The sequence below is a fragment of the Oryza sativa genome, chromosome 6 (genome assembly GCF_034140825.1).
Source record: "Oryza sativa Japonica Group chromosome 6, ASM3414082v1".
Classification (NCBI taxonomy): Eukaryota; Viridiplantae; Streptophyta; class Magnoliopsida; order Poales; family Poaceae; genus Oryza; species Oryza sativa.
Window position 1 is genome coordinate 20,958,674 of NC_089040.1, and position 14,679 is coordinate 20,973,352.

Sequence of the window (14,679 nt, forward strand, 5' to 3'; positions counted from 1 at the left end):
GGTATGTGGTATCCATAACCCTGACAGTAGCCCCTGACTACAATGCAAATAAACGAGTTCATGTTCTCGACCGAAAACTTTGCAAAACTGTTGTCGTGCTCACTTGACTGTTCTCGGTGAGATCAGAGATAGTGCTAGATTTCTCTTATCGGCCTTTGTAGGCACTATATTAGGTTTGTCTAGGTTAATCTCCGATGTCGACCGAGAAAATATGGAGCATGCGACTAAGTCTCCCGTCTTGCTGTAATCGAGAATTTGGATTGAAGTCAAGAAATTTCATCTCGGCGGGTACACCATTGCTTCATTCCATATTCCTTGTCGAACTCCAGCAGCCGTTCTCAGATAATCGAGAAGGTGCAAAGTCTGCGACAAAGCCTTGAAAATCTAGCTTGACTGCTCTTATGTCTGACTTTCCTGAAATCAATACCCAGAACAGAATATTAAATAGAAATAGCCCCCGAGCGAACGCTCGAGGGTAACATGATATAATATGTATGGAAAAATTGAAAATAAATTGAATCTGCATGTGACAATAAAAGAGTACTCTCACTAGAGTTGCCCTCAGCAATCAGAGTTCGGTACTCCTCCTAGCCCCCAGCCTTGTCCTCGGAGAAGTCTGTTCTCGGAGGGGAAGGCTCGATGACCTGTAACTTGCCTAGCTGAAAATACGATTTACCTAGCCCCCAGCCGTGAAGTTGGAAAAACTAATTTCTGATTACACGGCTTGGTTAATACGCATTATGGAGCACTTTTACATGACCAGGTTTTACATGGTCGTTTGGCTCTTTAGGATCTGACAAGACCTTATCTGCTTTGGGTGTCCCCAGCCGAAATCCCCTTAGGTTTCTTGGAGGCTTGTCAGACTGGCGTAAAGGGACAATAGGTTCGATTTCAAGAGTAGGTGTTATCGTGGTAAGGGATCTCTGGACAAATATTGCACATACAAGCACTTACAGAAGTTGACGTAAATGATGAGACGACCACCACAATAGGCAAAGACCAGGTGTATAGTTGTGCCCAACAAATCGCATAGGTAGTGGGAGAATCGCTACATCGCTGGCAGAAAACCAGTTGTAGTCATAACTCGACTACTTGAAGTGGAGGTATGAGAGATCACTACGACCTACTGGTTCGAGAACCAGGAGTAGGAGTCTCTCAACCGTTTGAAATTGAGGTGCGAGGACCACTACGCTGCCAGTCAAAGACTAGTCGTAATCGTACCTCGACCATCAGAAGTCGTGGTGCGAGGACCGCTACGTTGCCGGTCAAAGACTAGTCGTAGTCGTACCTCGACCATTTAAAGTGAATTTTTAGGTGGTAAGAGATCGCTACGATCTACTGGTCGAGAACCAGGTGTAGGCGTATCTCGATCACCTCAAGTTTTAAGTGGTGGGAGATCGCTACGATCTACTGGTCGAGAACCAGGTGTAGGCATATCTCGATCACCTGAAGTTTTAGATGGTGAGAGATCGCTACGATCTACTGGTCAAGAACCAGGTGTAGGCGTATCTCGATCACCTGGAGACGAATTTTTAGGTGGTGAGAGATCGCTACGATCTACTGGTCGAGAACCAGGTGTAGGCGTATCTCGATCACCTGAAGACGAATTTTAAGGTGGTGAGAGATCGCTACGATCTATTGGTCGAGAACCAGGTGTAGGCGTATCTCGATCACCTGAAGACGAATTTTGAGGTGGTGAGAGATCGCTACGATCTACCGGTTGAGAACCTGGTGTAGGCGTATCTCGATCACCTGAAGACGAATTTTCAGGTGGTGAGAGATCGCTACGATCTACCGGTCGAGAACCTGGTGTAGGCGTATCTCGATCACCGGAAGACGAATTTTTAGGTGGTGAGAGATCGCTATGATCTACTGGCCGAGAACCAGGTGTAGACGTATCACGATCACCCAAAGACGAATTTTTAGGTGGTGAGAGATCGCTACGATCTACTGGTCGAGAACCAGGTGTAGGCGTATCTCGATCACCTGGAGGTGAATTTTTAGGTGGTGAGAGATCACTATGATCTACTGGTCGAGAACCAGGTGTAGGCATATCTCGATCACCTAGAGGGGCTCTAGAGTTGGTGATTAAATGTGCATCTCATGTGGCCAGCATGACTCACATACCCAACATATAGCATATCAGGATGTCTATTCGCAATCATTTCGGGTGATCAAGCCGACAACGTTCGCGAGGAATTATCGGTTAACAACCTATTCCCAAGTAGTCCAGCCGTAGCCGGCGCTATACATGAGATAAGTTGTCAGTCTTTGTCAGTAGGTTGGTGTGACAACTCAGCATTTTTCGAGAACGTTCTCGATAATGCGGTATACTCGACCACATCCTACTCGACTGCTCAATTGTTCCTGAAAAATATTTTCTAGAAGACAAGATATATAGCAGAGAATAATACAATTAAACTGTAACTGCAGTATGTTTGTACTGTAGATTGAAATACAGAGAACAAACTGAAACTTAGTAGAAGTCAGCCTGTCTTCGTCATGTAACAATCTATAATCAATTTGAAACTAATATGAAAAATATCTATGAGCATAAGGAAATCAGCCTCTATGACTCATTTTGAAATATTCAATAACCTTTGTTCTTAACTCGTGTAAGATTGTCACTGAAAGTTTAAAAATACCTAACTAAATTGCACATAGCATATAGCATTATTAAATCATCGAGTTATCATATATGCTTCATAGTCTATATTAGTTTCACCATCTAACCAGTGATCGGCTGGTATCTATCACTAGAGAGTAGCCGATAGAGTTAGATTTCATTATTAATTTAGATTATATAGCATATCTACCATCTTTCTGAAGCTTTCATCATCTTATCTAGATCTTGTACTTATTTTTATGCTTAATGTTGTATCGGTTGAGTTCGATCTATTAAGTAATATCCATAATTGCAATATCTGGCTTGTTTTATGATCTCTAATGAAGATAGTATCGGAGTTTCAGCCGATCTTACCTAATTTAGTTATTTTATTCATTGTGTGCTTGATTGACATGCTAAATCTGCCCTTTATATTAAGATGTTATCGCATTAAAGTATATTAGGCTTTCTGTTTGACATATTTTGTCTGTTTTAATATCTTAATATAGAGTGGTATCGGAGTATTAGCCGATACATGCTAGATCTATTTGATCGGCTATGCTATAAACATATGTATAATTGTTATCTTAAAGTGTATTTGAATCTAAGTGATTTATAATGTCTCGACTTGCTGCTCGATCTATCCCAATCACTTAGTTCAAGTATATTTTGAGAAAAGAATTATACATTGTTAATATCTACAGCCAATCGAGTAGATTTAGTTTTACCTTGCTTCATTCTTCATTGCCGATCTAGTATCAACAACACCGACTTAATGATTGACGATATGTCATCGGCTCCTAGCCGATCGGCTGTCGTTTATGGATTTAACCTCGGTTTTCTTATCTTTCTTTCTTGTTGATTGTAGGATCAAATCAATTGGCACGTCTTTGAACTCAAGAGCAAGATTTAGGACCTGCACTGGAGTTAAGCAGATCTCCCAGGCCAGTGTGTGTTTTTCGCATCAACACGCTTTTGGCACTCCCGGTGGGATCGAGTTGTGACAATTTTTCACCATGGTGGACATTAAGCAAACAACCGGCCAACCATCTGAGGTTGACCCTGATAACATCATCCCAATCACCCTAGATAAGCTGACACCGGAGCAAAAGCAAGAGTTTGAGCAGATGATGAACAACTTGAAAAGTAAATACTTGCATTCGTTCAAACAGACCCGTTCAGGAACAGTAATTCAGAGGTACAAGCTGAAGGTAGTTTACTACAAGAGATCTTATGATAGGTGACGTTTCATTTTCGTCACAAACATTGAACTTTTCGTCACGTTTTGTCATCTGTGACGCTCTCACGAAAATCCATTCATCACCTATCATGCGTCTCTAATGATGTTCTATGACGAAACCTTATTTTTTCGTCATTAATCTAGTGACGATCCTTCTGTCATCATAAGTCTATGACGTCCATTTTCGTCACTATCAAGCCCAAAAATCGTCATAATATGCCATGTGGCCTATTAAGGCCCATGTAGTGAGCAACATGATTATGGGCTTAGCCCAATGGCAAGCCCGACTAGATTTTAGCCTAGCCCATCTATGTAGCATATTTTCAGCCCAATTCTATTATATCCATTAGCTTTAATATCAAATAATAAATGGGCCAAGCCCATTGCAAAAGCCCATATAGGCACAAGCATTATACCAATACCCATATAACAAACCCATGTATCTCAAATGATTGCCCGGTTAACAATCAATACATCACAACTTCACAAGCCCACTTAACATCCAATATAGCACATGCTATCACCACACAGGTTCACTCATAGATCACAATATGGTCATATTCATATACATCAGTACATTGACCATAGCAAAATAAATAAGTTCAATGCATACATCTTCACCAAATCTAGCCAGAAAAGCAAACTAGGTTCAGTTACAGCAGTTCGACCAAATCCTAGATAGAAACATAAGATCGTACATCACTGACCAAGTCCACACTGAGTCCAACCACAATTAACTGATCAAAATAAGATAACACGTCCAAATAGTTCAAAATTCACTGAAGTCACATGTCCAAAGCATACCAACCTCAATGTAGACCAGGCATCTGTCAAACAACAAAATTGAGGAGCATTAAGCTTCACTTTACATAATGTAAATTTGAAAAATCAACACCAAATTCAGCTTACATCTAGATCATGCAGCCTACATTTGATTCACAGTAATTGTTGATGAGTGCTTAACTTTGCACTATATACTACAAATACTAGTATTTCATTTGGATACTAAGATGACAGTGGAAAAATAATATGCATGAGTATTATTGAATGTTCGCTCATGGTATTCTGGACATCTAGGTGCGAATTGAAAGGGACTAAGTCTCTTGTCAAACAAGTCAAGTGCGTTCAGAAAAAGAAGGAATAAAGAACTACTCAATACAAAGGAGGTATGCAGACCTGTGGGCCTCATCGTCATGTTCAAGCAGTTGTAATTTCATTTTAAACCATATATTAAAACTCCATTTCTCATGTACCGGCATAAAGTATGACAATTTAGGGAAGTTTCATGAAGCTCAGATGCAGTTCATCCTCTCTTCCTCTTTTAACTTCTTGTATTAGATCCATCGAAGTGCCATTCTCATGACCTGCAAGATTGTAGTTAGTTGTTAGTTATAAGTACTGCGCCCTTTGCTTTTGCACAAATGAAATATACTATATGATAACAGGGTGGGAATGGTGTACTGATTTCAAAGAGACTGCTTCAGTTGTTTGTCTTTACCTATGCAATTTCAGCCTTAAAATCATTCTCTACTTCCACAAAGGTAGTGCAGCTGGTATAAGGCTTTAACTCTCTTGAATTATGGATGGGAGAACTGATATGGACAAGTCAGATGATGTACTTCTGCCTGGTTTCCGGTTTCACCCTACAGATGAAGAGTTTCAGGAGAAAGATTCAGCAAAAGCCCCTGACCATTGAGCTCATCAAATCAAGCATGATCCATGGTATCCCCCAAGTAAGCTGTTATCTGCACCTCTTGTTCTTTTTGTTGGCAAATGGACTAAAACACTATTCAGTTTTGAAGATCTATGAAAATAGCAACTGTGGATTTCTGAAAGTAAACACTTTCTGTTTTTTTTATCTAGTTTCTATGAAACTTCACGAATATTCGTATTTATGACTGCACTTGCATTTGCAGAAACTAGGAATTCAGTTTCTTGTCAGAGATCATATTGTTACAGCATGAATTGACTTGCTTAACTAGATTAGAGGTTTCTACATTCATCAGATTCAAGAACTTTGATAAGCAACTAGCATCAGCTAGCCCAGGAAAGAGAGAAAGATTGGTTACTGTTGGGATGCGGTCGCTCGCAGTCGAAGTTGGGGCGCTTCACCAACGCCCCTCTCACGGTAGCAAATCTCTCCTCCGCCCTCCTGCACATGGGTGAGCCACATGCATCAAAACTCGCCAAGAAAACACAGATCAAACAGAAAATATATCACACGAAACTGGATCATACCATGTCCAACCGCACAGATCAAACAGAAAATATATCACACGGTTCTACAATTGATGCATGCGCACACACAGACAGAGAGACACAGTCACTCACTCACTCCAGTGCCTGCTGTCAATTAAAGGTACGTAAGCTAACTCATTCTATAAGGCTCAATTAGGCACCTAGTAAATTTATAGTTGTGGACGTGGCCAATCAGGCACAATTCCTAGCTAAAAAAGACAATCCCAATTCGATTCGACCCAAGACGATTGAAGCAGCAACGAAAAATCCAAATCAAATTTAAGGATGGAAAAGAGAGGGAGGTGCGGGGTGCCGCGTACTGAATCGGTCGATCTGTTGGCTGGGAGGAGACGACGTTGGGCGGGAGCAGGCCGCGGAGGCCGAGCCGGTCCCTCTCCGTCATCGAGAACCCCGTGCCCTGCAGAGAAGCCACGCCACACGCATCAGCACGCTCCCCCGCTGCCGCGAAAGAAGAACACAAGGGCGGAACACAAGGGTTGAACCATGGGTCGTGGAGGATGTCGGAGCCGCGCTTGAGGAGCACCACGGGGCGGTGGCACTCCGTCGTGACGAACCCGTGCGCCAGCAGGAGGAGGTGGTGGTGGTGATCCCCGCCGCGGCGACCGCGCGCTGGCCCCAACCCCGGCCACGTGAGCGGGAGCGGAAGCCGAGGAGAGGCCGCCAATGGGGCGCCGGGGACGTCGGGGAGGGGGAAGGGGAGCGGAAGGTGCAGGAGAGCGCTCCAGCGGCTGCGGTGCCCCTCTGCATCCTCCACGCGGCGACGGATGCCGGCGTGGCAAGCGGCGAGGGGGGAGGAAGCCGGCGTGGTGAGCGGCGATGGTGGCCGGTCCCGGCCCCTCCCGAGCGTGCCGCCGCTGGATCTAGGAGGGCGAGGGCGCGGCCGTCGATCCCACCGCTGCCGCGCCGCGCCTGCCCGTCGTCGTGGCCGTTCCCGACCTCTCCCAAGCGCGCCGCCGCTGGATCTAGGAGGGGGAGGGCGCCGGCCGTCGAGCCCGCCGCTGCCGCGCCACTCCCTCCCGCAGCCGTGGCCGCTCCCGCATCGACCGGCCCCTCCCGAGCGCGCAGCGCCGCTCCCACCCTCGCCGTCGTCAGTGAGAAAGAGAGGAGAGGAGAGAGCGAGAGAGTAGAGACTGAGAGGAGAGGAGAGGAGAGGAGAGGAGTAGATAAGGTTGGTGAAAATTTTGAAGTGGGGAAGAGGGTGAGGATGCAAATCAGACTTCTAAGTAAAATATAATTTCAAATCGAATTTTATGGTACTAAATAAACTCAAGTGAAAAAGTTGTCAAAAACAAAATTGTATAACTGATTGAGATCTACCAATTTTATTTTGGTTATTTCTCGATCCGAGTTTGATTGAACTATATAAAATTTGAGTTTTAAAATATAAGAAATTCAAATAATTTTTCGGGTAGTAAATGATTTCAAATGGGAAAGTTGTCAACAATAAAGTTGTATAACTTATCAAGATTTACAACTTTTGTTTTGGTCATTTTTCTATATGACTTTGTTTGAACAGTTCGAATTTGAATTTCAAATTATGACAACTTCAAACAACATTTACAAGTACTAAATGATTTCAACTGAAAAATTCATCAATAACAAAGTGATATAATTCATCAATATCTATAACTTTTATTTGGGTCATTTCTTCATCTGATAAAGTGGTTTGTAACATTGTTTACAAAATGTGTATATCTCTTATATAATTTATTAACTATAAGAGAGATATGTAAATTTTGTGAACAATGTTATTATTACTTTGTCGGATGAAGAAATTACAAAAATAAAAGTTGTAGATATTGATGAGTTATACAACTTTGTTATTTATGACTTTTTTAGTTGAAATCATTTAGTACCTGAAAATGTTGTTTGAAGTTGTCATAATTTGAAATTCAAATTCAAATTATTGAACACAAAGTCATATAGTAAAATGACCAAAACAAAAGTTGTAGATATTGATGGGTTATACAACTTTGTTGTTGATGACTTTTTAATTTGAAATCATTTAGTATTTGAAAATATTGTTTGAAGTTGTCATAATTTGAATTTTAAATTTAAATTATTGAAACAAAGTCATATAGCAAAATTACCAAAACAAAAGTTCTAAGTTTTAGATCTTGATAAGTTAAGTTATACAACTTTGTTGTTGACAACTTTTTCATTTGAAATCATTTACTACCCGAAAAGTTATTTGAATTGAGCGGAGGGAGGTAAAGTGGACTTCATGGCGAGGGAGGGGGCAAAAGGGCTGGGCCGTGGCCCAAAGAGGGAGGAGGGAGAGAGAGGCTGCGGGCTGAGGGATGGAGAGAGTAATACTTGGGCCGAAAAAGGCCCAAGTACAAAGAGAGGAATTTTAATTTGTTTTCCATTTATTTTAATAGGTTAAATAAAGTTTAGGGTATTAAAATTAGTTAATGAGCTCTGAAAATTCACGGAAAATTTAAAAGAATGATTTAGACCATGTAGAATATTAAAAAAATATATCCGTCCATGATTTTAAAGGAAAATTTTAGTTACCTCATTAATTCATTTGATTAAATTGCTTTAACTTTTAATACTCCCTTCATCCCATAATATAAGGCGTGCACGCATTTGACCAACACTTAGTATAATATGAAATAAATTTTATTTGTTAAATTTACATCATTATATTGACATTTAAATTTACTTTCATATGGTTATAATTTTGTTGCTGCAAATCTTATAGTACAATAAATTATAAGCTAAAGATTAGTTTTGGAGACCATGTCAACTTTGACCGTGCCTTATATTATGGGATAGAGGGAGTATTTTTTTTTAGAAATGCATTATATATATCTATGACGTTTGCTTTGTGCCCCTTATGACAAATTAATATTTGTCACGATGTCACATTGAAATACTTTATGACGATTTCTAGTTGGTATTAACGACGAACACCTTTTTTTCGTCACTAAGCCACCTCATCTCATATTAATCGTCATAAAATGGAATGTGCTAATGACGAATAGCTCCGATGTCACGAGGAATTCGTCACAGAAGGTCATATTTCTTGTAGTGTTTCTACCGATGATTCAGACTCGAGCACATCGAAGGGCGACAAGAATGCCAAAGATGGCAAGGATAAAGGCGATAAAGACAAAAGTGAAGAGCCCAAGGATGATGAGGCTGGGGAAGAAGAGCCATTGGAATTCAATAACTTCCAGGACCAAGTCGACTACGGTGTTCATCAAGCGCTGATCAACCAGTCAGGGGTGCTTGTCAACACCCTGACTAACATGATTAAATCTGTGGTCGATGGGACAATAGCTGAGCATCAAGTTAAAGGGCCAACATTTCTTCCTGAGGGTGTGTTTCCACAATATAGGAATTTGGTGACCGGCAACCAGCAGCCTGTTTCTAATATACCTCCAGGGCAGCCGATGGCGTCGGCTTCGGCTTCTAGACCAGGTGCATCATCATCGGCACAAAGATCACCGGTTAATCCGTACATGCTAAGCAGGGAACAGCCTCAACGTGCTGGGCAGAACATCAATCGGCTGACTCAGGAGCAAATTGCGACAATGTTCAAGCCACCTCAACCGACTGTTGAGCCGATTCAGCTGATACCGACTGAGCAGCGAACACCTATCAACTAGCAACATCAACATCAACCTGTTGGAGCTCAGTTTATTCCTGAACAGCAAGTGCACAATGTACAACAGCGCCTTCAGAATTATCTTGGTGGTAACTTAAACTTCCAGTATCAACCTCATTCACCACAAGTTCAGTACCAGCCAGGAGGGTCACCTCAACCACAGCTTTTACCTCAATTCAATCAGTTTGACTCAATTCAACAGTAGATGCAAGGAGTGCCTCAGCAAATCCTAGGCCGACATGATTGCAGATGTGATGAAGGAGCAATTTGGGCTTAAACCAAAGGATACTGGAAACTTGTATCGGCACCTTTATTCTGAGTAGTTTGAGAGGGTTCCATTACCAAACCAATACAAGGTCTCGGATTTTTCAAAGTTTTCAGGGCAAGACAATGTGTCAACTTATGAGCATGTCAGCTGATTTTTGGCTCAATGTGGTGAGGCAACAGCTGTTGATGCTTTGAGGGTCAGATTGTTTCCTTTGTCCTTGTCTGGATCGGGATTTACATGGTTTTCTTCACTGCCTTATAATTCTGTTCAGAGCTGGACCGATCTAGATAACAGTTTCATAGTTATTTTTACAGTGGGAGTCGTGAGATGAAGCTTTCTGACTTGACAACAGTTAGGCAGAAGCATGATGAGACTGTACAGGATTACATTCAGAGATTTAGGGATATAAGGAACAAATGCTATAGTTTGGCTTTGACCGATTCTCAGTTAGCCGGTCTTGCTTTTCAAGATTTGATAGTTCTGATTAAGGAAAAGTTTTCGGCTCAAGATTTTGAAAGCTTGTCTCATCTTGCACAAATGGTAACTTTGCATGAGTAAAGGTTTGCAGAGGCTAAGAAGAGTTTCAAAAAGGTCAATCATGTTTATCCTAACATGTATGAGTCTGAAGAAGATGATGATTCCGAAGTAGCAGCAGCCGAGTGGGCACGGAGTAAAAAGGTTGTGACATGTCAGTGGGTGAAGAATTCTGCAAATGTTGAGAGATATGATTTTGATGTCACCAAGGCGGACAAAATTTTTTGATTTACTACTTCGGAAAAGCAAATTCAACTTCCTGCTGATCATATAATCCCATCGGCTGAGGAGTTAAGGAAGAGGAAATATTGCAAGTGGCATAATGCCGGATCTCATACTACTAATGATTGCAAAGTTTTCAGGCAACAGATCCAGTTGGCTATTGAGGGAGGAAAGATAAAACTTGATGGCTCAAAAAAGCCGATGAAGGTGGATGGCCATCCTTTTCCTGTCAAAATGGTGCATACATCTGGGAAGGCAGCCGATGGGGGAAGTCATCAGAGCTCTCGGCTTTATTCAGCCATGATTATTAATAAATATCAAAGAATACATGACAAGCAGGAGGAAAGGTATTTTGAAGATGATGGTGGTTTTGATCCGCATTGGGATTGTGAGTTTTTCAGGTTCTGCTGGAACGAAGGGATGAGGCTGCCATCAATTGAAGATTGCCCTGGATGTAGTGATGCGGCAGGGAGCTCGAGCCGATCTTACAGTAGAGGGTTGGCTAAATCAGGAAAAATTGCATGTTCATCAGAGGTTGGGTTCGGTCCACCAAGATCGCTTCCAAGATGAGCATGAAGGTAGGAATTCACAGTGGTGTCCTTCTGGTATTTTTACTAAGAATCAGAAGAGAAGGGTCCAGAGGATGAGGAATAGGGAACGTTTTCAGGAAGTATAGCAAGAAATCAACCATCGGCTGAAGAAAACCAAGCAGGAATGGCGCGTTAAGAGTAAAGTTACGATAGCCGATGAAGTTGAAGCCGACAAGGCGAAGAGGTTGCTCAAAGGAAAAGCTATTGCATCTTCGTCAGTAAACATGGTTTTTATGCTACATGCGGAATATGAAGCTAAACAAGCCTATGTTGACGATGTAGAGGAGGCCTCTGCTAGGTTGATTTTGTCACCAGAACAAGCAATTTTTGAGAAACCAGAGGGGACAAAAAATCAGCATATCAAGCCATTGAATGTTATTGGATTTGTCAATGGGAAGCCGATGTCCAAGATGATGGTTGATGGTGGGGCTGCTATAAATTTGATGCCATATACTACATTCAGGAAGCTGGGTAAGAATGCAGATGATCTCATCAAGACCAATATGGTTTTTAAGGATTTTGGTGGCAACCCTTCAGAAACTAAGGGAGTATTGAATGTGGAGTTAACTATGGCAGGAAAACTGTTCCTACCACGCTTTTTTTCATCGATGGGAAGGGTTCCTACAGCCTGGTGCTTGAAAGGGATTGGATTCATGCGAATTGTTGCATTCCTTCAACCATGCACCAGTGTTTGATTCAATGGCAAGGTGACAAGATTGAGATTGTGCCAGCCGATAGGTCAGTTAATGTTGCTAGTGTCGATTTAGCTCTTTGGGAGATGGATGGGATTGATTGCCTATCTGGGAAAGTTTGGGAAGGAGATTATTTAAAAGTGTTCAATTGTGATATACAGCCAATTGAAGACGGAGAGCCCAAATTGTTACTTTGAGGGCGTTGTGGAGGGTTCAAATTTCTACACCAAGGACATGGCAGATGATCTCGATGGCAAGTTAGGACAGGGTTTCATGTCGACTGATGATTTGGAAGAAGTTGATATAGGTCTAGGGGATAGGCCAAGGCCGACATTTATCAGTAGGAATTTATCTCCAGAATTCAAAACCAAATTAATAGAGCTTTTGAAAGAATATAGAGATTGCTTTGCTTGGGAATATTATGAGATGCCAGGACTCAGCCGATCGATTGTTGAACATCGGCTTCCTATTAAGCTAGGATATAAACCATATTAGCAACCACCTAGAAGATGCAAAGCCGATATATATTATGCTATCAAGGTTGAGATTACTCGTTTATATGATGCTGGTTTTATTCGGCCATGCCAATATGCTGAGTGGGTTTCCAACATAGTCCCGGTCATCAAGAAAAATCAAGCTTAGGGTGTGCATCGATTTTCGGAATTTAAACAAGGCTACCCCTAAGGATGAGTACCCAATGCCAGCTGGCGATCAATTGGTTGATGCTGCTTCGGGACATAAGATTATAAGTTTTATGGATGGCAATGCTGGTTACAATCAGATTTTTATGGCAGAAGAAGATATTCATAAGACTGCTTTTAGGTGTCCCAGCGCAATCGGCTTGCATGAGTGGGTTGTGATGACCTTTGGGTTAAAAAGTGTTGGGGCTACATATCAGAGAGCCATGAATTATATATTCCATGATCTGATCGACTTGTTGGTTGAAGCCTATATCGATGATGTAGTTGTCAAATCAAAGGTGGTGTATGACCACATAGCCGATTTGAGGAAGGTTTTCGAAAGACAAGGAAATATGGCTTGAAGATGAACCCCACAAAATGTGCTTTTAGTGTATCGGCTGGACATTTCTTAGGTTTTCTTGTTCATGATAGGGGAATTGAAGTAACTCAGAGGAGTATCAATGCAATCAAGAAGATTCAACCTCCAGAGGACAAGAAACAGCTACAGTAGTTGATCGGCAAGATTAATTTCGTTCGAAGGGTTATTTCTAATTTATCTGGGAGATTAGAACCTTTCATACCTTTACTTAGATTGAAAGCTGATCAGGAATTCTCTTGGGGGGCAGAGCAACAGAAGGCTTTGGATTTATTAAGGAATATCTGAGTTACCCTCCAGTTTTGATTCCTCCTCAAAAAGGAATACCTTTCAGGTTATACTTGTCAGCCGATGAGAAGTTAATCGGCTCAGTTTTGATCCAGGAGCTAGAGGGCAAAGAGAGAGCTGTTTTTTTTTATCCAAGTCGTAGGCTTTTGGATGCAGAAACAAGGTATTCTCCAGTGGAGAAGTTGTGCTTATGTTTATATTTTTCTTGTGCGAAGTTAAGGCATTATTTGTTGTCCAACGAATGCACAGTAGTGTGCAAAGCCGATGTGGTCAAGTATATGTTGGAAAGTGGATATATGCTTTGATAGAGTTCGATCTTCGGTATGAATTACCCAAGGCAGTCAAGGGGCGAGCCATAGCCGATTTTATTGTTGAGCATCGTGATGATTCAATCGGCTCAGTTGAGATAGTACCTTGGACATTGTTTTTCGATAGGTCGGTTTGTACTCATGGATGTGGCATCGGCTTAATGATAATTTCTCCTCGGGGGGCAAGTTTAGAGTTTGCCTATACTATTAAACCTTATGCTACCAATAATCAAGCTGAGTATGAGGCAGTTCTCAAGGGTTTGCAATTGTTGAAGGAGGTTGAAGCTGATGCTGTTGAGATTATGGGAGATTCTTTGTTGGTGATCAGTCAACTAGCAGGAGAATATGATTGCAAGAATGATGTGTTGATGGTCTACAACGAGAAATGTCGAGAATTAATGGATAGTTTTCGGTTGGTGACTTTGAAGCATGTTCCTCGGGAGCAAAATGTTGAAGCCAAAGATTTAGCTCGGGGGGCATCAGGATACAAGCCGATGGTGAAAGATATTGAAGTAGAAGTCACCACGATTGCAGCCGACGATTGGAGGTATGATGTGTATCAGTATTTACAGAATCCATTTCAATCGGCTTCACGAAAATTGTGCTATAAAGCTTTGAAATATACCTTGTTGGATGATGAGCTATATTATCGGACGATCGATGGGGTATTGCTTAAATGTTTGAGTGCCGATCAAGCAAAAGTTGTGATGGGAGAAGTACATGAAGGTATATATGGTACTCATCAATCGGCTCATAAAATGAAGTGGTTGCTTCGGCGTACGGGGTATTTTTGGCCAACAATGTTAGAGGATTGCTTCCGATACTACAAAGGATGTCAAGATTGTCAGAAACTTGGAGCAATTCAAGATTGTTAGAAATATGAAGCCAATTATCAAGCCATGGCCGTTCAGAGGATGGGGCATTGATATGATCGGTCAGATTAATCCATCTTCAAGCAAGGGACATAAGTTTATATTGGTGGCGACCGATTATTTTACCAA

General features: G+C 41.7%; 1 long non-coding RNA gene across 1 annotated transcript; it reads right to left on the reverse strand.

The window, feature by feature from the left end:
• Nucleotides 1-4,385: 4,385 nt before the first annotated feature.
• On the reverse strand, nt 4,386-7,236 carry LOC136356949 (uncharacterized). The gene is made up of 6 exons (XR_010742036.1): nt 6,587-7,236; nt 6,404-6,501; nt 5,915-5,997; nt 5,344-5,488; nt 5,022-5,209; nt 4,386-4,672 (listed from the first exon to the last, which is right to left on the reverse strand). It is a non-coding gene; the product is annotated as an uncharacterized lncRNA (long non-coding RNA).
• Nucleotides 7,237-14,679: the final 7,443 nt, after the last annotated feature.